The sequence below is a fragment of the Coturnix japonica genome, chromosome 5 (genome assembly GCF_054131305.1).
Source record: "Coturnix japonica strain WE chromosome 5, WE-NBRP24, whole genome shotgun sequence".
In the NCBI taxonomy this organism is placed as follows: domain Eukaryota; kingdom Metazoa; phylum Chordata; class Aves; order Galliformes; family Phasianidae; genus Coturnix; species Coturnix japonica.
The window spans coordinates 40,039,177-40,064,741 of record NC_140667.1 but is presented as its reverse complement, the minus strand read 5'-3'; the positions used below and the strand labels follow the sequence as shown (position 1 = coordinate 40,064,741).

General features: G+C 35.3%; 1 long non-coding RNA gene across 1 annotated transcript in view; it reads right to left on the bottom strand.

Annotated features, from left to right (window-relative positions):
• The window catches only part of LOC107315167 (uncharacterized), a 126,859-nt gene that overhangs the window by 55,114 nt on the left and 46,180 nt on the right, over nt 1–25,565 (bottom strand). The window contains exon 7 of the long non-coding RNA XR_004307593.2: nt 11,015–11,130. This is a non-coding gene — a long non-coding RNA (uncharacterized LOC107315167). The remainder of the gene's footprint in view (nt 1–11,014; nt 11,131–25,565) is intronic.

The following is a 25,565-nucleotide window of genomic DNA, read 5'->3' as shown; positions in this document are numbered from 1 at the left end:
GTTTTCTCTCTCACAGCTTCCCAGCCTAGAACTGAATCTTAGAGCCAACCAGTTCTAATCACATAGATCCAAATGTTTTGATTAAAGTCAGTGTCTCATATCTGTTAAATACCTCATCAACTCAGTATAAATGTTTCAGATTATTTACATTCCAGATGCTACAGAATTTCATAGTGAAAAACTTAAATACAATGTTAAACTATTCAAGATCAAATACTGCTCTTATTCTAACTATATGTTGCAAAGCTATCTGCAGTGCTTATCTTTTGTAGGAGATCATATTGTCTGTTTTCCACACTAGTAAGACAGAAAGACCATTTACCTTTCAGGAAGGTGGTGAAATGAAGTACCAAACACAAAGGAGGAGACTGGGTAAAGGAGGGAGGAGAAGAGAGGTAGAAAATAATTTTTAAATAGCCAAGTCATTTTTTGCCATGGTACAATAACATCTTTTGCTTCAAGATCTCATAGCATTTCAGAAGCACTATAATTAAGCTCTCCACTTCCCCATGCTGTACAAAAGACTTTCAATGCTGTCTTAACAAGAGAAGAGAAAGAAAAAAAAGGTATGCAGGTAAATGTGTGTGAGAGAAGGAGATAAGCCTGTGTTTGCTCATTCAATTCATAATGAGAAGAAAATTATGTACAGTTTAATTATTGGTTCTATTTAAAGCTTTCTTAAAGAATAATCTTTCTCTTTCCTACCCTAACTATGGAGCAGACACACACCAAAGTTGTTGAACTTAGGGTCACATACAGTATGGCAGGTTAATTTTATGTGCATTTTCTTCCCTGCAGCTTTCAGCATTTGATATATGTTTCTATGTTTTCATCCTCTGCTGTCTCCTGATTCAGTACTTCTATTTACCATTCTTAACATACATTCATTCTCTTAAGTATTTTTTTAAGTGTAAATACTTTTTTGTTATGATTGTGTTAACTGATCTCAGCAGAGAGGAGGAAAAAAAGGCATAGGATGTGTTGTGTATATTTGAAGAGTAAGAAACTTAACATGAGACACTCCTTATGCCAGACAAAATGTAATCAGTGAGCTAGATGAAAGGTAGTTGAGAAATAACAGCAGTTCATACAGCTATGAAATTACTTGAAATTAAAGCATAAATGAAAAAATTTTGCTGTCTTAAAGGACAGATTGTCCTTTCTTCTCCTCCACTGTCTCAGTGGTCCACTATGAATTGTCCTCAACAGGAAAGATTTTTGTACACTGTAACTCTTGCTTAGTTCTTTAGCCAGGCACAGGGGTGGACACCTACTGCTAGGATTCTTCAGATTAATAAGAAAAACAAAACTGACAGTGTCTATCTTTGTTTTCCAGAGGTTAAATGACTCTCAGTAACTTCAGGAAGTAACTAACTCCCACCAAACAGCAAGAGTTCAATTGAAAAATATCCTGCAGTTTTTCAAGGAAAGGTTTTGGAAACACTTTATTTCTCTGAATCAACTTTTAAAATATCATTTATTGTATGGCTGTTCCAGGGATTCTGAAGATGTCTTTGTGCGTCCATGTGAGCTAATTATTTGAGACAAGACTGAATCCAAGGAGAGGAGCTGTCAATGTGCTGTGAGAGTCTACAGTAGTCCACAGTGAAGTCCTTTCACTGTTGCAATGCAAAGAAACATTTTGAAATAGCAAGAGGAGCAACAATATAAAGTTATCAGAATTCATTTCAAAACTTTAGAACTGCCTCAGAAGCATGACTCAGTTGTCACTGGCCTTTAGATGCAATACCAATCTTTTTGTTCAGTGACAACATAAGAGTTCTCTAAGCACCTTAAAAAGCCTCTCCTAGGCATATCACATATTACTTTAAGCAATATATTACAATTGTCACTCCTATGGGAAAAGTAATGAAAATCAGAAAATCCAAAAGCCACCAGCATGTTATATGTTCCAAATCTGCCTCACTGTATACTCAGAATATACACTATTTTAAGAGAGCAGATATATCTGAAAAGATAGAAACAAACAACAATGTTTACTCATTGTGTTCAAGTGAAAGCTTTGTGAATGCTGTGAAAGCTTTTCAGAAAATATATCCTCCCAAATACACTGAATAAATCCGAAGCCTGCTCCTCTCACTGATTTCATGCTAAGCCATGATTCACTGGTGAAGTCCATTATGTTGGTTCACAAAGAGAATAGTACCCTAATCCCTTCTATTCTGACAGGTTTTATGCCTTTGCATGCAACTACCAAGTTCAGTGAATTTGTTCCCCATTAAGAGTCCTGTAAGGTGGGAATTCACCTTTGCTTTGGATGGATGTGTCAAAAGATAACTAAACCCCTTAGGTAACACAGATATCCTTGTGACCAGTAAAAATAAAGTTGTTACACTGCCAATCTATTTTATCTCCAAATCATTTTTTATTTTTTTTTTAGGTTCACTCCTCATTTGTAATCCAGTCATCTCCTCAACATCCTAGCATTTTCTCTGCAAATATAGACAAAAAGTAGCATGTCAGTAATAGAGAAGTTCTCATTTGCATGATGAATGACAACCTTATCAAGCTCTTAAAAGCACTATCTGATCCATTCAAGCACAGTCACTGCATTTGAAGTAGCAGCCAGATGCCTTGAGAAAGGAAAACCTGAAACTGCCAAATGATTTACTACAGTAAATATAGGTGAAGAAGAAAACTAAACACAGTTGCTTACTAAATTTAGCTAAGTCTGAATGCAGCTGGAATGTGGATGAAGGACAGAAGTGTCTAAGGGAGTGGGAGCAGTTTTTTTTCACCTCCTACTGAAATAAACAGACGGGTCATAACACAACCTAAAAATACACAGAAAGATTTAACTTGCTGCTAGTGTGGCACAAAGAAATGAAATCACACAAACAACTTCTATCTGGATTCTACACTACTTTTTTTTCTTCTTCTTCTTTTTTCTCTATAAATAGGCTTTTATAGGCCTTTTTAGGTTTTGAGTTTTTTTGTTTTTTGTTTTTTGTTTTTTTCGTTTTTATGCTACACATAGTAACACAAGCAATAACATGATCATGAGAGCTCAAAGTTGTTTAACTTGGCACATAAGGTTTACTGTAAGTTGGACAACAGCAGGCAGCTCTGTCCGTCACCTTCCTTCCTTCAAAATGCAAATACTGAAAGACACTCACATGTGGTCTACGCTATGTTTATGAATAACCTGAATGCAGGCAATTCTTGATTTGACTATTCACCCACTAAAGTTGAAACTGAAAGTTTAGAACTATCACTCATGGATTGCTAAGCTATTATACTGGTTCTTAAACTAATATATTAATCCCTATTGCTAAACAAACCAGCCTATATCAATTTACATCAATGATGTTTCTTTAAAAAAGTCACACTTCATTGCATACAAAAGTTGTTATTTTAGGAAATAATACCTTTTCAGGTCTTCTGCTACATTCTTCAACAGGCAGTAGTAAGACTATGTCTGGCAGCATACAAATCAAAGTATAGAACTGATATATTATTTCAACCATATTAGCAGATGTGGGAGTGACAAACTCATTTGCATAAATGCAGTGGAAGAGATGACAGAGAACAAAAGATGATAGAGCACAAAAGCTAAAAGAAAGTATGTCTATAACATCCCAGGTATTTTATAAATGCACACATAGAAGAAACTGCTTAAACTGTTTACTTCAAAACACAGAGAATGTATAGGTTATTCCAAAAGTAATGCCTTCTATTAGTTTCCCTGGAAATTATGAGAGTACAATAACACTGATATCCCAAATTCTCGCCTACAAAAAGATATTTTTCAGCATAATCACAGTCATTTGCTGGTTTGCACAGATAAACTGATTGAGATACCCCTTCTTACATAGTGTGATAGCTGTGCTCGGCCATCTACACTGTGGCTTGTGTTTCAGCAGAGGTTGCATTGGTATGAAGGAGACCACCCGCTGACTCACTGCGCTCATACCACTGTTTGGTCTCTGTAAACATTCAGCAAGTGTCAATGAATTAGTGCCATTTTCACTGCTCAGAGGAATTCACTGATATGCATCTTTTCTTCATAGGCACTTCCACGTCAGACACCATTCTATAACACTGCCCCTCTGATCCCTTCTGTCACACAGTAACAATATGTAATGGAATATAGGTGAGAAGGTTCAACCATTGCCATACTACCAATGTCTATCTCTGATGTTATTGGACAACATAAAAAAAAAGAGGTATTACTTTTGAGCAGTTCTTGTATTATTATTACTGACACAGAAGACCCGTTACCTCTTGTGGGAGCTATCCATAACATATCTGTGGATATCATTCAATCGGAAAATACCTGAATAGTTACACTCGTTATACTGATTCTCACCCTCCTCTAGAAGTACTGCTATCTTAGCAGTCCACAATAGATTGATCTCTCATCATTTCCAGCCTACAGTGAAGTGATCTCATTTTCTACCTTCAGCTTCCTTCTTCCCACTTGCACCTCCATTTAGATTTGGCTATCACAGAAAACATTCATTGTATCAGCAGTTGCTTTTTAATCAGAACACTGCTTCCATTGGAACTAGCTGGTTAAATGACTGAGGATCCATTAAGTGAATTATTTCAAGCTCTCGCCCCTTTTACCAATCTGCCCCTAAAGCAACACAGCAAGTAATAGATTTGAAATGCCTCTCAACATGGTGAAGGAAGCAGACTGCACTTTACAACTAGCAATTAGCCTTAGGGCTTAAAGTATTTTTCTTTTCTTTTCTTTTCTTTTCTTTTCTTTTCTTTTCTTTTCTTTTCTTTTCTTTTCTTTTCTTTTCCTTTTCTTTTCCTCTCCTCTCCTCTCTCTCCCTCCTTCTTTTCCTCCCTTCCTTTTTCTCTTTATTTTAAAGAATAAAAAATACTAGCCTTGCTCTGAGGTTGCTGCCTAGTCCTGCTAGCTTATTTTCATATTTGGTCCTTTGCTTTATAGCAGCTTAAGATGTGATGATAATCAGTAATATTTTCTATTGCTTCCATGATGGAATATTCTGGGAAATTATGATACTCCACATGCAACTATTAGTTAGATGCATTACAATCACCACAGATCTGTTCTCTCTGGGAACAGATTTCACTCTGGGAAATACAGACACATAAGACAGGGACTTACAAGATAGACTATGAGAAACAAATTATCCTATTATTTAAGAGTGCAGGGTATCTATGTTGTAACTGTGCATTATAGTGAAGGCAGTTGGAACAATTCGAAGTGAATTTAACTGCTTAGCTATATGACAAGAGTGAATTTGTTCTCAAGACAGTGCAGAAAGAATCACATACCAACTTCTTGTCTAGATGATTTCACTGGCTTCCTTGTCAGCATTTCATTTATTTACTTTCTCATCCTTTTCTTCTCCTTTTTACTAGACTTTACACTCTTTGTTATCCAGCTCACTATTCTTCTATGAGCCTTCTCACTTCCAATTGTCCAACATTCTTTTTCTCTCCCGGGACTATGCAGGTGAGAAGAATTGTTTCATCTCTGTCAGCTGCATCTTGTAGTACTTTGTTCTCCTCTGTTTCTTTTTCCAGCTCAATTCATATGCTTTGTGATACAGCTTTTATCAGCTTCACACCTGCTGTTTCTATTGCTTGTTCCGATCAACTGTTTATGTCATCAAGTACAGCATGTGCTCTTGGCAGAACATCTGCAATTACTAGATAGTTTCTCATCTAAAAATGTAGGGTGTTAACAACACTGATACAATTGAACAGAGCTATATATATGGACTTTTTTTTTCTGTTACAGAGACTGTAAGGAAACAAGGCCCTCTAGAGTACTCTGAAAGGACAGGTGAAGATTTCTTGCAAGGTTCAGCAAGGTGTATACCAGGTGTAATATGTCAGAGATTTTAATTTTGCTTTTTCTAGAAGAAAAGCTGTCAATTTAATGAGACAGAGCATCTGGGTGGGTATCGTGATTAGCACTTTGCTGAATAAGGAAAGGCAACTTTTCTTGAAAAGCGACTTCTACATCAGGCTGCATTCTCATTTGTCAGCTATATACTTCAAGAAAGATTGCTCAGACTACTTTAAAAAAAACAAATTTTTGCTAAAGTAACATACAAACACTTCCCTCTGCTCTCACCAAAAGCTGGTAGGAATAGTTTCTTCTGTCCATGAATGGGCCTATTATTTCTTGGGTGCTAGTGATCTTCCTGTTTTCTTTTACTACCAAATAGGCAGTAGGAATTAGTAACTGGTGAATGCATCTTATCTGAGAGCTGAAGACACCATAGATAAAATAAAGTTAAAAATACACGTAAAGACAAATCTAGAGGCACTAACCTTCAAAACAGTTTCAGAAGCAGCAGTCTTTCATTAAAATATCTTATGCAAGTCAGCCTTGGTAAGACCAAGAGAAATTAGTATCCCAAAACGTGACCAAAAATGTTAGGAAGTTTGAGGTGCTGCTGGCTGACAACACAGGTGAATTCAAATAGATCAGGGCTGCCATCAAGAGTTAGAGTGTATTTAGGAATAGGTCACATTTGTCTGCATACACACACACCTGAAATGAATAACTGTTTTGACTAACAAAAGTGACCATGTACAGTAATGAGATTCTGGCATTTGTTTGACAGTAAAGCCCATGTACATGATGTAGTTTTATCACCGGATCATTTGTTTTAAGGAATAGAAAGAATCTGTCAGGCAAGCGTGGCAACTCTGACGTCTCAGATGGAAACTATGCATATCACTCATAAGAAAGATGCAGAAATATATTTATTTGTAGAACATAGTTATTTAACAGACCCTAATCATACATAAGACAGTAACTTAAAATTCTAGTGAGGAAGGTACAATTGATTATTTACTGCACAGGGGGTAGGTTTCATCCTATCAAAATGTCAACACATTCATCCAGGCCATGCTCCCATTGAGTCACGAGATTCAGAGTGGGTGCGCCCCTTACTTTCTAAATTCTTTCCCAGAGAAGTCCCAGATGTGCAGCCAAATCCAGCCCTAGTCTCAGACTCAAGCAACAGTTTACACATAGGGAATTATAAGTGTACAGCTAAAAACACAATCATAAAGAAATCTTATCTGATCGGTCATTTACTGAGGATCAGTATCAGGAAAGAGTCAGTATTGAAGTGTAAGAGATCTCTGCAACAAGCATAATAATAATAAGACACACTGCTACTAAATAGTATATCTTGTCATACAGCCAACTACCATACAGGAAAAACAAGGAGGCTGGTGGAGTGTTCACTGTTTATGAGATAAGATGGGTGACTTGTGGTGGTGGTTCTGGGGCACACTAAACTTAGCTGTTCAACCAGGTGTCTGCTACCAGAACTTTGAACGCTCAGTTTGAGACTATAATGATCTTTCAGACCTTGAAAGCTGTTAGCTTTGAGGGAGGCTACGGGCACATCATTGTCTGCATAAATGAGGTCTTATGTGTAATGGTAAGCCCGAAGGAGAAAGGGTATGGCAAGGAAGGGAGGGAACACATTATCACACAGGCAACAGTTCACAAAAGGCCTTAAGCCTTATATTCCTTTTCATTACCTAACTTAAATTGTTGCTGACATACCTTTCCCCTCCCTGCCCTAACACAGTTCACTTAAATTAGGAGTATTCTTAGTGAAGACCTGATGCATTGGTGACAGTTATTAACATCATTCTGGATTACAGCCTTCAAAAATACTACACAACTCTAAACCATTACAGAGACTTTACCATAGTGACAGAGAAATTGTGCTGGGAGAAGAGAACGAGTGCTCAAGAACACACAAAAGAGGTGATTCACTTTGTTTTTGACTTGTTTTGTCATCACTCTTAAGTATAGTGTTAGCAGCAGGGCACACAAGAGCTTGTTAGGGAGTATTATTAAGGTATGCTGAACTGCAGCAGACTTCTAAATTCTTCTCACTATTTACAATTTAGTCTGATCCAGCTCACCAGTTAGCAGCAAGTTCTCTTATGTTGCTATCTGGTTGCAGGTTCCTCTGATGCTTTCAGCTCTGAGAAAGCTCCCACATGACTTTAAAGCTTTTAGATCTCTCTGTCATTAATTGTAATTGATTAGCTTTCTTCTCCTGATCCATTCCTGATCAGCTCCAGTATGTCTTGTTTTCCTCTTTTGCAAATATTTTCTGAGTGGTTACAGATTTTATTAGATTAAAGAAACTCTGGATCATAAGAAACTCAGAATTCAATTCACTGTTATGTGCAGAAACAAGGTTTACATATATAGACATGTATATATATGTGTGCACATGTATATACTCAAATAGCTCAGCATTAGCTACTGTGTTTCAGGGCAATGGTCACCCAAGATATCATGAAGTTAGCCCCACAGATTTCTCTTTGAAGGACATGTCTAGTGTTCTATGACTCATTATTCCATTTTCTAAGTATCATAGGGATAGAGATCCTGGCTTTTATTCAAGTTGGATTAAATACTTTTTGCTTAAAATAATCCATATGAATTCTCAGCGGATAAAGGAAATCCTCATACCTTCCTTGCATTGGAATTAATCTGTATAAAATAACTATTCACATACTACTGAAATTCTGAAACATCTTATTGTTGCTGTACTTGCCTCAGAAATGGCAAAATTCAGGCTCAGCAGAGGCTGTTATTTAAGAGGAAAATGAACTGTTGCTCACATTCATCACACTGCAAACTAGTTACATTGTAATTGTCACCTCTCTGCCGCTTTTACTCAGGAAGGAGTCCCCCGTGGGGCTGCTCATAATAGAATTCCTCAGATGTAAAATAGAGAGCAGAGTCAGGCCTTTTGTTAGGCTATAGAGTAAATCTACTCAGTATTATTTCTCAAAATGAGGAACTCTAGACAGATGTCTATAATAACAGTAATAACACTGATGACAATTTAGCAGCTTATGCTAGCAATATACTCAGTAGCGAATGCCAATTGTTACCAACATTTGAAAAAGCAATGAAAAAAAACAAATCACTGACGGTATTTCTTTTCTTGGCTTCTTTTCATTCCAAATGCCATGCAAGAAATACAGAAATGACTTTGTTAAGGGAGAAAAGGTTTAAAGTGTACAAAGCAGGTACAAGTTGATTCTAGCCTTATCTTCACTTTAAATTTGTTCAAGCAAAACACAGCAGTAAGAGTGTTCTGCCTTATGACTGCAAACAGTCTTATGACACTTAAGGGTCTCCAGTTTACTTCAGTCCTTAGCCTATTAGCCTACTGAACACACGAGGTTGCAATCATTTTCTCAGAGCTCTCACTGAACGTGCCACCTTGCTCTGCAACAAACATCTTAAACTTCATGGACATCTCCTCATTAAGTTTATTGTTTAAGTTAGACTCACAAAATCCCCCCCCCACCCCCCCTTTGCTGCTAGGCCAATTATATTCAGGAAATAATAATATACCCACCATGGATCATGTTTGTGGTGAATTTTACTCCTCATGAGTATTAAAAATAACTAAGTTTAGCTACAAGAAAATTACTGCTTTCTTGATAGTTGAAGAACAGGAATGGCAGTCACTACCCGCAAACAGAAGACTGTATAGGGAAGATCTCATCACAAGTCCTTCAACTGAGGGTTCTAGATTCATGCCAAATCCTTGCTATCTAGACGCTAATGGAATCTAAAATCTTGATTGCTATTCTGTATATGCTTTCCTTCATTCAGTGTATTTTTAACAAATCAATTTATTTAATCTTATCCCCTTTCAAAACTGTAGGAAAGAGGAATATACTTTGTCCCACCCCACTCCCCCCAAAGGATCTTTATCTTTGTTAAAACAACCTTACAACGTCCCCCTTAATAATAAAACATTTGTTTTGTTGTGCTCTGCAGGGCTCCTGCATCCCCAGAATCCTGGGGCAATGGCAACACTGAGCTGGCACACTAGCAGAAATGTCATTTTTTAATTACGTGGTTCTGAGGGGAATCTATTATCTACTGCTGAGATGTTGAAATCAGATGATTTATCTCCAAGGCAGCTCTGTCTACAACCTAGAATATACATCTCTTTTCACTGCAGGAAAGAGAATAAAAGGATGTTTTCATTTCTGGTGCCTTATGTTTATAAATTTATTCTTTTAAGCTTTGCAAGCAGATACCTGAGGGTGGGGAGCAGAACTGCAGAGTGCAGAAAAGACAAGTTCTAATGCCATCCAAAGTCAGAATGGACCTAGCTTCCCTTTAGTCACATACGTTCTCAGAAGCTCATGTGCCAGCAGTAACTAGCTTAGGTATTAGCACTGTGCTGCAGACTCAGATCCTCTAAGTGCTGCAGATTCAGAGCCTCTAAGTGCTGAGTGCACTGTGAAAGTGAATAGCATCAACAAATTGGCCTGGCAACCTGTTTATCTTAATTAACGTAAATACCTCTGCTTGACATTTCAGGCTGGATGTCTATAAAAACTTGAATGCATTTTTACTTCTCACACACTAGGTAGTTTTGTTTAAATGTAAGGTTTATCTACATCTACCAGCTTATTCACAAAGATTCTGAATTATTTCTCTCTTTCTCTTCCCCCCCCCCCCCCCAAGGTATGGAAGAAAATTAAGGAGTTTAGACCATGTTCTGTTTGGTGCTGCTAGCAATTCAGAGCAATTAACGAGCAGGTACATTTGAAATGTTTCTCATACAATCTTACTAAAGTATACTTTAATTTAATATGTTTTACATATCTTACAAAAGTTTACCAGAACCTTGCAGAGTAGGCATTTTGGAATATCCCCTGCCAAAATAATAAGTCACATTGCCCTCTAGTGCTTACATGAACACATGACACTTACTGGGGGGGGGAGGGCAGGGAAGAAATTCTTCACTCTGTAATTATCTTTAAAGTCATTTTATGGTTTGCTGCATTTAATTTTGACAGAAATGTTATAGACAGTTTGTTAGCAGTACATGACTAAATTCTTGCCTCTCCCAGTTCCTTCTGACAAGTCTGAGAAACATCAATTTAATTTGCGTTGCTGACAGAAATGCAGGTCACGTCTTTTTGAAACAAAATAAATAACATTCAGAATAATGTATTTGCAAAAACGTCATACCTTCAAACCCACCTGCAGAACATCATCCATAAATCAGATTGTGCCTAAATTCTCTACAGTATGAGGGCAAATAAAAGTCTTCAAGACTAAAGTCATTAGTCTGCATGCTCTTTTAAGTCAGGTGCCTCCTGCAGATAGAGAAAGATCAACATACAGAAAAAATTAGACACATGCAGAATGGAGTTAAATTAGGCACAACATTTGCATACTAAAATGAAAGCTATTGTAAAACATACTAGAGATGAACATTTGAGAAGCTATAGTTACAAACAGAACACTTAGCTTTGAACTGCTTAACAGCATGAGACTTAATTTTCTGGCCAACAATTTGCAGTTTTATAAATAAACTTACGGACATAAGTATTACATTTAATAAAAATAAGCTTAGAACCAAATTTTCTCTGGTAGCATACACATTTTTGTGGAGAAAATATCTCTTTTTGAAATAAAAGAAAAAATAAACTTTGCAAAATATTTAAGTTTAAAAAAATCTGCAGGTTACAATGCTTTAGAAATTCATTTGTACCTTTGTACCTACAAAATATGCTAATATTATATTTTGTGTACTACAGCATGGACAATATATTTTCATTTTAAATGTTTGATCATGTGACAACTGCTTTCCACAAAATACCATTAAGAACATTGTCATGTGATGAAATTATAACAATATATAATATATATATATAAATATATATATAAATTATAATACTATATAACAATAAGCAAGACAGTGATAACAGTCAACCTGTTATGGTATTCTTTTGTGCAACAATAAAACATACAAGTGTACATAGAGAAGGTATGCTTGCATCTGCACAAATACGAACACTTGCAGAAAACAAAGAGCATGGAAAGATGAAATTTTTAAATAGGAGAGGGAAATAAATGGCAATCACACTCATGGCAATAGGGAAATAACAGCTGTTGAAGGAGCTCCTCCACTGCTATTTCTCACAAAGCAACAAAACATAAAAGAATATTGATGGCAAGGTTCAGTTTTTCCTGCTATACCACCACCGTCTGCCTCTGACATTGTGGGCCAACACAATAAAATAGGAGGCATTTCTTTAATGACTGGCCCCATACATACAATCTGGCATACAAGCATTCTTCTTTGAAGTGGCTTCTATCAGCTATCACTCAGCTTGACAGATAAGGTGAAGAACCCATGTCTAAAACCTCACGAACTCCATGCTTGCAACTTCATGCTCACAAATACAGACTCTAATCACACATAAACTGCCAACAGCCACAGGCACCATAGTTTTTCAGTGGCATTCTTAAGCCCTCCTCTTTCATTTCAGAAAAGTCAAATGAGAACAGAAAGTGATGAGAAAAGGGACACATTCACTGAACGCTCCTTGCATGAGGGGGGTGCTTAGTTCCATATTCCATTCATGTGATTTCACCTCCAGTTTCTGTTTAGCATAACCAGTAGCAGAAAGACTGCCCCTGAAGCAGCAACTAGCTACTATGCCCATTACCTTGGGCAGCAATTCTTCATCTCTGTTCGCAACAGCAGTACATTGCAGCACCACAAGAAAAAAAAAAGCAGAACAGTCTTGATCTTCTCCCTGGGTAATTTCAGGACTTCAGTCTTCCAAATTCAGACTCTCCACATCTCATAGCTCTGCTAGGTTCCTTTAAATCACATAGAGGTTATATCACTGAAGTGGAACCTCAGCACTGCTAGGAAACCTGATGAGACATTCTCTTTATCTGATTGAGACATAAAGCTTTCTAGTACAGTATAGTTCTGAAATCAATATAGTTTTCCTTCAAACAATCTTGAATGCTTTGAGGCCTCATTGGACTGACTGTGAATGTATTCACAACACCTAAGTGCTTACAATATGAGGATTTTGTTTATTAAGTACGTTGTTATTCCATGTAAATCCCCCAAATTTATTCTAATTAATCTGATAAATCTCCCCTAACTCTCTCTTTTATTTTCACATCTACAACTGAGGTGCTTTTCATGAATCATGTTATATGCTACAACAAATTTAAAGAAATATTTTGCACACTGAACTAGTCTGAACTAAAAGGGAAACTACATATGAAGCACACAAATTGTCCATGTTACCTACAATTGCTTCAGAGAGCATGAAAAAAAAAAAAAAATTGATGGAATTGTTTCAGTTAATCTATTTTTACTAAAAATTGTATCTAATAAAGATACTTAAAAAGCAAGGAAGTCAGTTGTACAGTTGCAGCTATTCAAATATTTCTCTTTAGGAACTTCTTTACATCTTTGGAACGTTAGCGCTGTATTATTGTGTTTGCACATAATTGCCATTGTGATTAATTATTAGATATTCAGTACTGTTACTCCCATTAAAGCAAAATCTCTGCCAAGTTTCATAGCACTAATAATCTTTGAACTGTAATCCAGCCTACTTCACTTGGTCTTTCTGGCCAAATTTAAACAAACTACATGTCACTTTCTATTTCAGAAAGCACTACTGCGCCAAGTTAAGAATCTGCCTAGAACAGAATTCTCCTTTAGCAAACTACTGAGGTAAAACACTACTCCTTTCCTTGCAGCTTCTAGGGAAAAATAAAAATGGTAATGATCAGAAATTAGATATCAGATTGTTAGATGATGTCATGATTCCAGAAAGAATTAAACATTAAAAAAAACCTGGAAGGAGTGGGATGAAAAATGACTGGAAAAAAAAAAAAAAGATAATGACTGTAAAAAAAAAAAATAAAAATGACAAGCCCATCAGTAAGAATGGAGCATAAGAAACAAAGTAATGTTCTGGAAGAAGGAGTCTAAATGACAAGAAAGATTTTGAAAAGTTAAAAATTGTGGGACAAGAAAAAGAAGAGATTGTGATAAGAGGTTAAGGGAATAAGTAAAGGAGTAAATCTGACCAGAAAGATAGGACATCCTACACTCATATAAATATTACCCACAGAGGAGTTTGTATCAAGCATTAGAGGAGATGACTCCTCTGCTGTGTGAAAGTATGCTCATTTTTTTGTTGGGAAGCAGATTAAAAATTGAAGACACTAAATCTGATAGATAAAAAAGAACTCATGTTTTACCTGGAATAATAATAAATAAAATATTGTTTCAGATTGCCTCAAGAAAGTCCTCTGTGACACAGTTTTGGAAGATGCATTGCAAGGTCAGTGTAATAAGTATTCTCTCATATGTACCATCAATGTTTATTTTTAGTTTGGGACTGGTAAATAAAGCTTTAATGGGATTTTAATGGCATGTTGGACACGCTTCAATGTCCAGAGATGTGGCATCATATCCAGGAGTGTCATTATCTGGATTAATTATCAATAGTAGCCAGATACCATTAGGGAGATGTGAAAATGAGAGAGGTAGTAAATTAAATTTGCTGTGCAGAGACGGTAAGAAATATATAAGAATATCTGAGAAGTCACCAATGGATATTTCAAAAACATTTTCAGTTTGATAATTTTCATTATACTTGTTACTTCTTCCACTGCTCCAGAATATGTCCTGACTACAAGTATTCCCTTCAAGCTAGTATAAATCAGATTCAGTCTTCAGAGATGTAACATATTTATATACAACTTACAGTACCTAATTTCCTTATTGGGTAATGGGTTCATTTGAAAACTTAAGAAGCCTCTGCATTACATTCATCTGCAAACATATATCAGCAATAAATTTCCCTTGCTGAATTATTTAACAAGTGAGAGCATTAGTGTCATGTGTAAAGACATGGCTGATAAAACATACTGTAAGTATGACCTACTATTAGTGATGCAATTTATCATAAATATGACATAGAAAATCTAAGGACTAGTTGTATCAAGGAGTATAATATATACATCTCAAAGCTTGGCATGATTTTGCAAACCATGTTTTAACTTTTTTTTTTCTGAACAATGTAGTTAAAACGACTTTAAAGTGGAGAAGAATTTTCATGTTCAAGACTTAGATGATACTGCATTTAAAATAAAGTTGTTTTAGAAGTCTGCATTTAAAAGTATTTATTTTAATATAGGCAAGCATAGGCATAAGTGGAAAAAGAAGATAGTTCATCATTCTCCATAAAAGGGGGAGATCTGTCTTGTGAAAATAAGTTAGATTACAAAAGGCCTGTGGTTCATTTGGCTACTTGTTTCCACATGAATTTTCATTGCAATAGAAAGAAAAACAGAAAACTGCATGGACATACAAGCAAAGTTAGTGCAATCTAGGTTTATTTAAAAGACAATATTAAGTAAAAATAAAGCATTTATACTGCTTTTACCCTCTTAAAAATACAATTCCTGTTCTCACAGTATTTTTGTTCTCTTCAGAATATTACATTTCTGTTCAGAATATTTCTATTCAGAATATTCTGAACAGAAATGTAATATTTAATTGCAATACCTTGTCTCTACTTATTCTGCTGTCTGCCTGGCAAAGTATTAAAGAACTACCTGCAACACAAACTTATACAAGTTTCATTGTTGGATCTCAGTAAATTGGAACAAGAATAATTCTCAGAGAAAACATCCTCCTGAAATACGTATCCTACTCTGGAAAGAATATGATAAATTTATCCTTAAATACACTGTTAATAACTGGAAGTATGCAGAAAAAATTAAACGTCTGTCCAACTAGCAGTATGCCTGGAATTTGAGGAATCTTCCCAAGAACATTTTAGTCAGGCCTTCACTTTCAACTTTCTACAACTTTTCAATTGTAGCTTTGTCTCTGTTAGTACAAGGCCATTGAAGATGTTTACAGCTTACACTAAATAGTCATTCAGCAAGGATGATGCAGAGTTAATTAAATTGTTCTTGACTCTGTATAAAAAAGGTAAACAGATATGCTTGGAAAAACAGAGATGCCCTAGCTTGAAACATAACAACTTGTGATTATTCAGAACTCCTCACCTAAGCATCTGAAAATGATGATATTAATACCAAGCTATAACCAAAGCAAAAATTATTTTCACATCCAGATTAGTTTATCATCTTTTGTAGTACACGCTTTAGATACCAAAATCACATACTAAAAATGGATAAAAACACCAAAACCTCAGAGTAGAACACAAAAGACAGTTCTAATCTTAGTATTAGTAGTTCCTATCTTTATAGCAATCTGAAACTCCACAGCAGATCTACAGACCCTTAAAATGCTATGTGGTTGACACCTATTCTTTTTTTATTACCAAATCCATTTAAGAATCTGGACCACTTACAGTCTAAGAAAGAAAGGGGGAAGGAAAAAAAAAAAAAGAAAAAATGAAAAATAAGAAAAGGAGAAAAGGGCTATAAATAAACTCTGTGACTTATTTCCCCTTTGTTGAAAGATAAAGATATTGACCTCCCAAGGACTCTATATAAATGCTGATTTTATCTATCAACAGGCCTTTGACCTTGGTAAGGCTGACAATTACACCAATCAAATGGATGAAAAAGACTCTCAGATGAAAAGGGATTTCGTCCACCACAGATCAATAGGTCATCAAAAGTGAGACATCAAAACCAGAATGCACTATATTAAGGAAGTTTTGAATTTAAGTGAAAAGGAAGTACAGAGCCAGAAACCAATAACTTAAATTAGTAAAGTGAGGAACTCTATACACTTCTACTTGTCCAGTTGTATCTGAGAGCTCAGTATCCTGCCTCTCCAGCTTATTTCTGTTTTAATTACAGATAGTGATGCTATCAAGTGAAGATACTGTTAACAGTAATCATACACATCCATGAATTCCCAATCCAATTATTTTTACTTATGCTGTTTAATTTACTTTGTGGAAAATCAGTAATTTTTTTGTATCTATATCTTGATATTTACATTTACATTTTTATATAGTGTTCTTCAGCATCCATTTCCAGTATGTTTTAGTGTAATTGTGCAAAGTTTGTACTGTCAACATCTAATAAATATTTGTGAACTAAAAAAAAAAAATCACCTTGAATACATCAAGGAACAGTTCTGATATACAGACATGATGCTTACTTTCCACTGAATTGCATTTTTATGCAACTTTAAATATTGGAGTTGTATCAGCTCTTGTCCCCTTAAATTTTAATGTCATTCAGTCAAGATGAAATCTCCTTTACTTAAAGTTACTGAAGGATGATTAATAACAGAAGCAACACCAATTTGCATTATGGCCAATCAAGATCAAAGCTACAACTATATCTACAACAGATGGGATAGAGGACAGTGCTGCAGCAGGACATGCAAGTTAATTTCATCCTCTCAAAACTCACACCTTACCGTATATTGCATTTATCAAACATCTACACTCAGAGCCCAAAGAATAAGTCATTACACAATTTTACAAAAACAAAAACAAATGACTGTGAATACATAAATAGTTGGAAAGCACTCAGGTTTGTGAGCACACTGTGTTTATTGCTTCTCAAGTAGCCTCCCATCAAATGCAATTAGAGACTTAGTCATAGTGTGCTTTTTTTCTGACCAGATCTTCCAGCTTCAGGAAATTCATTTAAAAATACAGAAAGCACTTCCATAGGCTGCACACTTCATACAGAACTGACAACAAGCTGTTATGCATGGCTGTGGGGTTAAAATTAAAAAGGTTAAACTCTATACATACTAGAAAATATTAAAATTAATCTCTGTGGTTATAAAAGCATCTGCCTTGTTTTGCTAAATAAATGCACATTTTGAGATGACACAGCTGACCCTGGTTATGTTTGCGAGAAAGAATTTGATGACATAGCTGACAATCTTTGAGTGAGAGAGGAAAAATACAACTGAACTCAAAACACATCTAGTAAAATTAAGGGGAAGTTCTTTAATTTCTCAAATTCAAAAGAATCTGCAGCCCAATCTAGTAAAAACATTCAGGTTGAAAAAAAACTTTGAAATAGTAGCACAGGGGTAAGAATATATATCTTAAGAAATATGCAGGTAAATGGCAAGGGATGTGTAATTGCAATGGAGCAAATATATACTCGCATCTACTGGACACAGCTTCATTTGTGAATGCTTTTCTTGCATTATTCAGGTGTTCAGGGACCTTCCATAAAGGATTACAGAGTAGAAACATGAGTCACTGATGGCAATTAAACATTTTTTGAATTGCTGTCTGTGATCAGCAAGCCTTGGTCTCTGTCTATCTTTCGGGGTGTATGTTTCATGGCTTAAATAAATGAGTTTCATGGCTTAAATAAAGTCACATTCCAATTGTATAACATCACAGCCCAAAACAGCTCAATTCACAGATCTTCAGTTTACAGTCTGAATTTTTTTTTTTCCACTCTTCCTTAACCAAACTTTGGTACATAAATAACAGAAGTTTTCAACTCTGAAAAACATCTCAGTATCCAAGACTCAATGGAGGTGTAAAATGCATACAAACTACGAAACTATACATCTCCATGCATTACCCATGTCTTGAATGCTTTCTTTCACATCTTATTTTTTTTAAACAAATCATTTTCAAAGTACAGTTTACATAAATTAAATAATTCCTTCTTTGCTCCAGATGCAAATTTATCGTGCACGTTAAGGAGAGTTTCAGGAACAACAGTGAACTTTCATTATTCATGGATAGTATGAAACAACCACTAATTCACTACTAGCTCACATGCTTGATCCTGATCCAGAAGGCTATCTAATGCAACTCCACCTAGCATTGTAATATGCTGAGTCTATACAGATTTCTTCCCATCTTTATCTCTCTATGGGATTTTTCTTTTTTGATATATAACAATCTTATTCCACACACAGTGGGACTGATTTTCATGTCCTTGTACCAGGCTGTTTAAAAGACTATAAACTTAGCTCATTGAGAAGTAATTAGCACCACTATTAATTTTTGCTATGCTTAGTGTCACCAGTTAAAATGCCATAATTTCAATTTAGGACTAGCAGAACAACATTGTCAGAAATTAGCAATAATTTATCCAGTCTTTTCTCCCACAGTAATTCACACTGTAGAAGCCGAAATACTGAGTGAAAGCACAAGGAGTGTGTGTGTACCCTTGATCTTATTCAGTTCATTTATTGGGCAAAGCTTCCCAGTTTCAAGACCTGGAAGCTGAAATCTGCTTAGAGGGAGAATGAATGCAGAAGGTAACGTGGCGAGTCAGGCATACTTCTCCAATTAATTTCTCAGGGCCTAACTGTAGGGATTGCTTTGTTATTTCTGATATTCCCCATTGACCTTCCAGAGCATCTCTATTTCTATTAGTCTGTGGATATTTCTTTCAGTGGAAATGGTAAAAAAAGCTCCACCAGCTGAAAATTTTAGACCAGATGTAATATACATGCTTTGCTGATTTCCTGTTTGCCTTCAAAGTCTGCCTTACTTGACATTTTCATTTTCTCTTGCGGCCAAGAGCCACCAAAAAAAAAAAAAAAAAAAAGCCTTTTTAAAAAAAATCGGTTTTTGATGCCTCAAGGGAGGATTGAATTTGTTTTCACAAATAGATCTGTTTTATTTCAAGAAGTTTATTTCTGGAGTTTAAAAATTGTTTTCATTTTATAGGGTGGAACGAAGGCACAGGGATCCTAGGATCCAGATCCCCAAAAATGTCCTTATCATAGCTATTTTCTAAGTATAGAGGATACCCAGTGTATAAAAAAAAAATCACTATAGATTCACAATGGAAACTGAAATGCACAAACAGATACCAGTTTGGATAAGGAAACACATATTGTCCCCAAAACATCGCCCAGATACCTACATTGTTTCACTTCTGTAAATCACAGGAATATCTAGCCTGCATATGCTCTATCTAAAGAGTAAGGGAGGAATCTGCAAATTCCATATGACTATGCAGTTAAGACCATTTCTGAGCATGTGTTTGTACTTAGGTCCTAAATTTTACCTAAGCTTTTTCTTCAACCAAGACATAAGAATCTTCTCAAGATCATGCAGATAAACCAGATCACAAGTTTGGGTAAAAAAGTAAAAAAAATAAAAAAATTATATGTTAAGGGAAAAAAAAAAAAAAAAAAAAAAAGAGTTAAACTGTATATTTCAATTGTCAAAGCACATCTGTAATATCAGCAGATATTTCAGTTTACCTTTATCACAGAATATCAGGAATTGGAGGAGACCTTGAAAGATCATCTAGTCAAATCCCTCCAGGGCAGGAACACTTGGATCCAGTCACACCGAAACATAGCCAGGCTGGTTTTGAATGTCTCCAGAAAGAAGACCTCACAACATCTTCTTTTAAACTTTCTTAACTTTCTATAATTTAATGACAACCTAATTTTTTGATACAAGAGTAAAATTAGTCTTTAATGTTATTGTTTTAAAACACAGCTTTGGGATTGTTGTTTTGAGTCAGCTAGTTTATTTGTTATGACATGTTATGCTGTGGTTAGCAAGCCCATGCCTATCAAAATTGACAAAATACCAGCTTCCATCAGACAATTTAGATATATTGTGTTTGTCTGTGAGGCTGAAAATGGATCATGTATAATAGCTTTCCAAACTGAAAAGGCCAACTGAAAGTTGCAGATTGAAAGGTCATTCCTGGTGGGACAAAAAGACTGAGAGAAGGTCAGCCACCTCTAATTAGAATATCTTCTTACTTCTGAATTACCTCAGATTTGTGTGCTTCATTCATACTCTGAGAGCTTCCTTCTACTTTGTGCAAAAGAAAAAGGATAAAGAATTGGGTGAATGCGAACTGCAAAATAAGCTTGGATAAAAATTTATGAGATATAAACCTAGACATAGATCAAGGCATAAAAATTAATCATATAGCTGAGAATGAAAATACATTCTAGCCTATTATAATAACTTAAATTTAGCTAGATTTTCTGAAAATTTGCTTAAGTCTCTGAATACATGGCACTCACTACTGTTGGTGGTAAGACATTGGTTTAAATAGCCTTTTGTATAGCTATGGTTTATACTGAAATATAACAAACTAACCAAGACACTTGAAAATCTTGGACAGCTTGCAAAAGATAAGGCCCTATACTTGCAGTAATGTATGATCAGTGTTGCCCCATGAAAGTCACAGACTATATCTTTTCACTTCATTACAGTAGTACAGCTCCATTAAGTATAGAAATCATTAATCAAACTGCAACACTGAACCCTGGGATGCTGGAAAGGATATAAATTAAACAAGAATTTGGCCTCCTGCACTCTTTCTGCTCCTTCGATTTGCTGCCAGCAGGAAATCCCTTATTTTATTTTGCTTCAAAATTTTACTTAAATACGTTGATATTAATGGCAAAACAAAGTTATATTATGGTATGACTATGAACACAAAGACAAATGAAAAAGTAATTAAGTATTTAGAAGCTTGGAGATAAGTGATTGATTGATGCCTGGCAACACACAATTCTCAACCTTTTCCTTTCCTCTCTCAGATTTTCAACTAAAATGACAAAAAATAAATATCGAGATGAATTAGACATCAGTATTAAAACCGTTTTATTGTTAAGCCTCTGAACTACTCAGTGGTATATTTCCATTCCAACTAAATAGAGTTTGCTGTTTGTTTTGTTTAGTTTTTATTTTGGATTCCTCACAAAATGAGGATATAGATTAGGATATTACTCCTTTCCTCCTGCTACTAAGTAACCCTCCAAAAAAAAAAATGAAGGCCACAATTTTTATAAGCACTAAGTTGAATTTGAAAAGAGTATAAGAAATAGCATAATTTATGCTCACAAAAACATGCTTGATGTATTTTCCACAGTCAAAAGAACATTTCCCATTTTCTTAATTAGGCTACCAATTAATAGAGTAGGCTAACTGCTTTTAATTCCTGAGTATTTATACAACTAAGTTATTTAACTATTACACTAGCAGGATAGCACCTTTAGACTGTTCCATCCTATTTTTCTCTTCAGATCTCTAATATTTAGGTGAAGAAAATTCTTCTTTTCTGTTTATGTTCCTTTTAAAGTTTTGAGACTTGGCTGCTCTTAATCCCTGTCTGAGCCCTCACTGAGAAGTAACACTTAAAACACCAGATTTTTATATAGCTAAGAGTGATTAAACTGAGGTGGTACTGCTAAGTGAATCCTACCACACCAGGAAACTGCTCTTGAATTGGGCTTTACATAAAGTAATTTTGTAATCACGGTGATAATTATTTTAAGTTATGTACATGTGAATACTCCAAAATTCATTCCACAAACACATGACTGTTTTTCAAATCCATTCTTCACTCGGCAGAAAAAGAATGTACAATATGGCCATGAGACAGTTACTGGTCCTTATAATAGCTATCAATCACTGTCTCTGTCAGCTCCAATCTCACTCATTAGAAATCAAAAAGAGCAAATACTCATTTATTGGTTCCTCTATTCAAGCAATTACACATGCAGTTTCATACAGTATTTCTATTATTATTGCCAATTCATGACCCCTGACATAGCCCATAGCACTAACAGTACAGCACTTACTATTGCTAATAGTCTGCCCATAATGTTATGTGGAGACACAATCAATACATGCAGTAACTGCATTTGTTAATCAGCCCTGTGAGGTGAACTTCAAACAAGTTAAATATATCTGCATGCATATTTTGATTCAAGATCTCTTCATTTATTATTAGATTCTGATACATCACGATTTAAAGTGATTTAAAAGTAAGAAGAGACAAGCCTTGTGATGCTCCCAGTGATTATGTAGAAGGACAGGAGCATAGACTCAAGAGAATTATTTGGTATAAGTTTATATCAAGAACATCAATGAATTTATGCAGAGATGCATTAGTTACCATATACTGCTGAAGTTCTAATGATTATTCAAGCTTATTTACCAAGGTTTAAGGACTATGTAATAATAGAGCCTGCATATTTCATCTGCAGCTGTTGTTACACCAGTTTAAATGGGCTAGTAAATGATCCGTTGCTATTTAATTAATATGCAATTAGTGTGATGTTAAATCCAACATGTAAATTGAAACTCAGTTTAAATCACTTAAATCTCAAGTGCAAAGGAAAATGTCTTTGGAACTGGATGGCTTTCTTTCAGTTGGCTTCCTTCTGCTATTCAAATTATAATCAGCAAACTCTAGAGAGACAAAGGGGAAAAAAACCACGACAATAATTTCTATACGACAAATTAAAAGAAGCTCCACTTCTGGCATTACACGATGGACAGAAATTTGGCAAAATCCCAAACATCTTCATATTTCAGAGTTTTCACACTTATGATTCAAGCTCATCTCTAAATGAGAAAACACCAAGACAAACATATGATCAAAAATGATAAAATTTTGAAAATAAACTATCTAAATGTACGCTGGTCATTATCATTTGCTTTCCCAAGTGATCCAAAGTTTAAGCAAAAAATATTTAAATTAGGGGTTAGATACAGTTGAAAAAGAAAGCTATTCTTAAGAGATTAGAGCTGTTGAAAGGGCAAAGAATGGGTGTCCAAGCCACTACCCTTAATGACAATACGTTCTTAAAATTAGAACAAAATCAGAAGTAGTAATACTAAGAGTCGCTGCTACAATTACATTATCCTAATAACATAAATCATAAAGCTCACTCATCATAGTTTAATGTACTGAAAACTAGGGAGTTGAGTGAGAGAATGTATAAAATTCTTTTTCACATTAACCTTGGATCTATTTAGGTTTGGAATACATCTAAGAACACTTCTACACTAAATCTCCGAAGTCATATTCACAAGGGATTAATTTGTGGAGTCTATGTGTGAGTGGAGAGATCTTAGTGTTATAATGAAGATTACATCACAGCACACAATTACATCCTTTAGTCTGTTCTGTGTAGCTCATCCATTTATCTCAAATATTTCCAATATGGAAAGTCAGATCTGCCTTACAGAGCCCTATAAGAGGCTAGTAATTACACCGATAAAACAAAATGAAGGTGCTAGTGTGGATCCTTTTTAGAAATATTAACAATTCAGATTAGTTTACTAAAATTCATTTGATGATCCAATGATTCCTAATTTCTATTCCTAAGTAATATTTTTTTTTCCTTCCAAAATACAAGCAAACAGATTTTACTCAGATTTAATAGATACTACTGAAAGGTATAATAAATTTACAAATAAACGAGATATCAGAATACAAGTCTTAGTTTGTATTCAAATACTCACGTGTGCTGAGTAGACTGTATGAAGGCAAAAAGGCTAAAGCTATTACGTGTATTTAGGTTATTGTACAACAGTCAGAGAAAAGGGAATCAAAATGCATTTGCTTTGTAATAGATTGCCAGTTTTTCTAAAACTCATATTACTAAGCAAACCTGACATATATGTTTAGAAGGAAGCAACTGCTTTCCAGATTAAAATATAACAATAATATTCTATTCACCTGTTAGATTCTTTACAAGTTTCCTGTAGACATCTTAATAAAAGTGACTTCATTCTAGTTGCTTAGTCTGGTTATTCTCCTGAATAAAAGAAACCACATAGATACACAATCTATCCCTGTGCACCTCACAAGACAGAAAGAAAAAGATTAAATAAACAAACTTACAAATAAATAAATGTCATCACTTGTCAAGAATAGTTAACCTAACTGTAATAATTTTCCACCTTCTAGAATGCTATATTTTACCCAACAAATGTGTTACAGTCTGGAATAGAATAAAATACACAATTGCATTCTTAAGTCACCATCACATACAAGAATATAACAAGCAGCAGCACAAAAGCAAGGAGACAGCAATAGTAAACCCAATATTAGTAAGAGTAATCCCAGACCTGTTACCCAACTTATATTTGTAGTCTTCAGCCATTAACTGAAATGTGGTCCAGATTGTATCCAAAGGACTAAGAACAATTATCTTCCACACTTCTCAAGCCACAAATCAAAAATAAAAAATAGAATCTCAGTTTTTAAGTATATCTCTGACTGAATAGTGCACTCAATTAACACCAAAATCTGTAAGGGTAAAAACAGAATATTAAAGACAGCTGTAAGGGTGGCTAATATAAAGATGTTGACCAAGACAGTGGTAAATAGTCAAAGGTTGTTAGTAAAGAAAACTCACCCATGTTGATGCCTTGACCAGAAAGCTGAGGCAGTCTCCACTGGGAAGCAATCTCCAAGAGATACTGCCTCAGAGGTGGTCAGCCCTTAAATGAGGTCTCAGAGGAGGTGGAGTCAAAGTCCACCCCTTCCGGGAGCACAGCTAGATTACTCTCACCTGTGCTCCTGCAGCTGCCCCAACATTTGCCTCAGCTAATTAATCAGAGGTTCAAGCTGTGATTTCCCATACAACAGCAGTCTTATATTTCTACACTTCTTTTGTGCCCTCTTTCCATTTCCCAGTTCCCATTCAACCCTTGCACACACCAGAACTACTTCTATGCACACAAGTATAAGCAGTCTCCATGGAGCCATTTGAGGATTGCACAGCAGGTTTTATGCACACTCCTTAGTTTCCTCACGTCCCAGGTCATTCTCCATGCAAATAGTCAACGGAGTTCTCCATTTGCTGTCTCATATTGCCACTTTTCAAATGGGAGTGTCAAGAATTTTTTTTAAAAAAAGTCCTATAAATAATAGTCCCAAATCACATACTGCAAACCTCTCCTTAGTTACTGCTCTTTGTGATAGCACTGAAAACTCATTCAAGCCAAGTTCTATTAATTTCTGTACAGGTAGATACTTTTAAATTAATGAAAAAGCA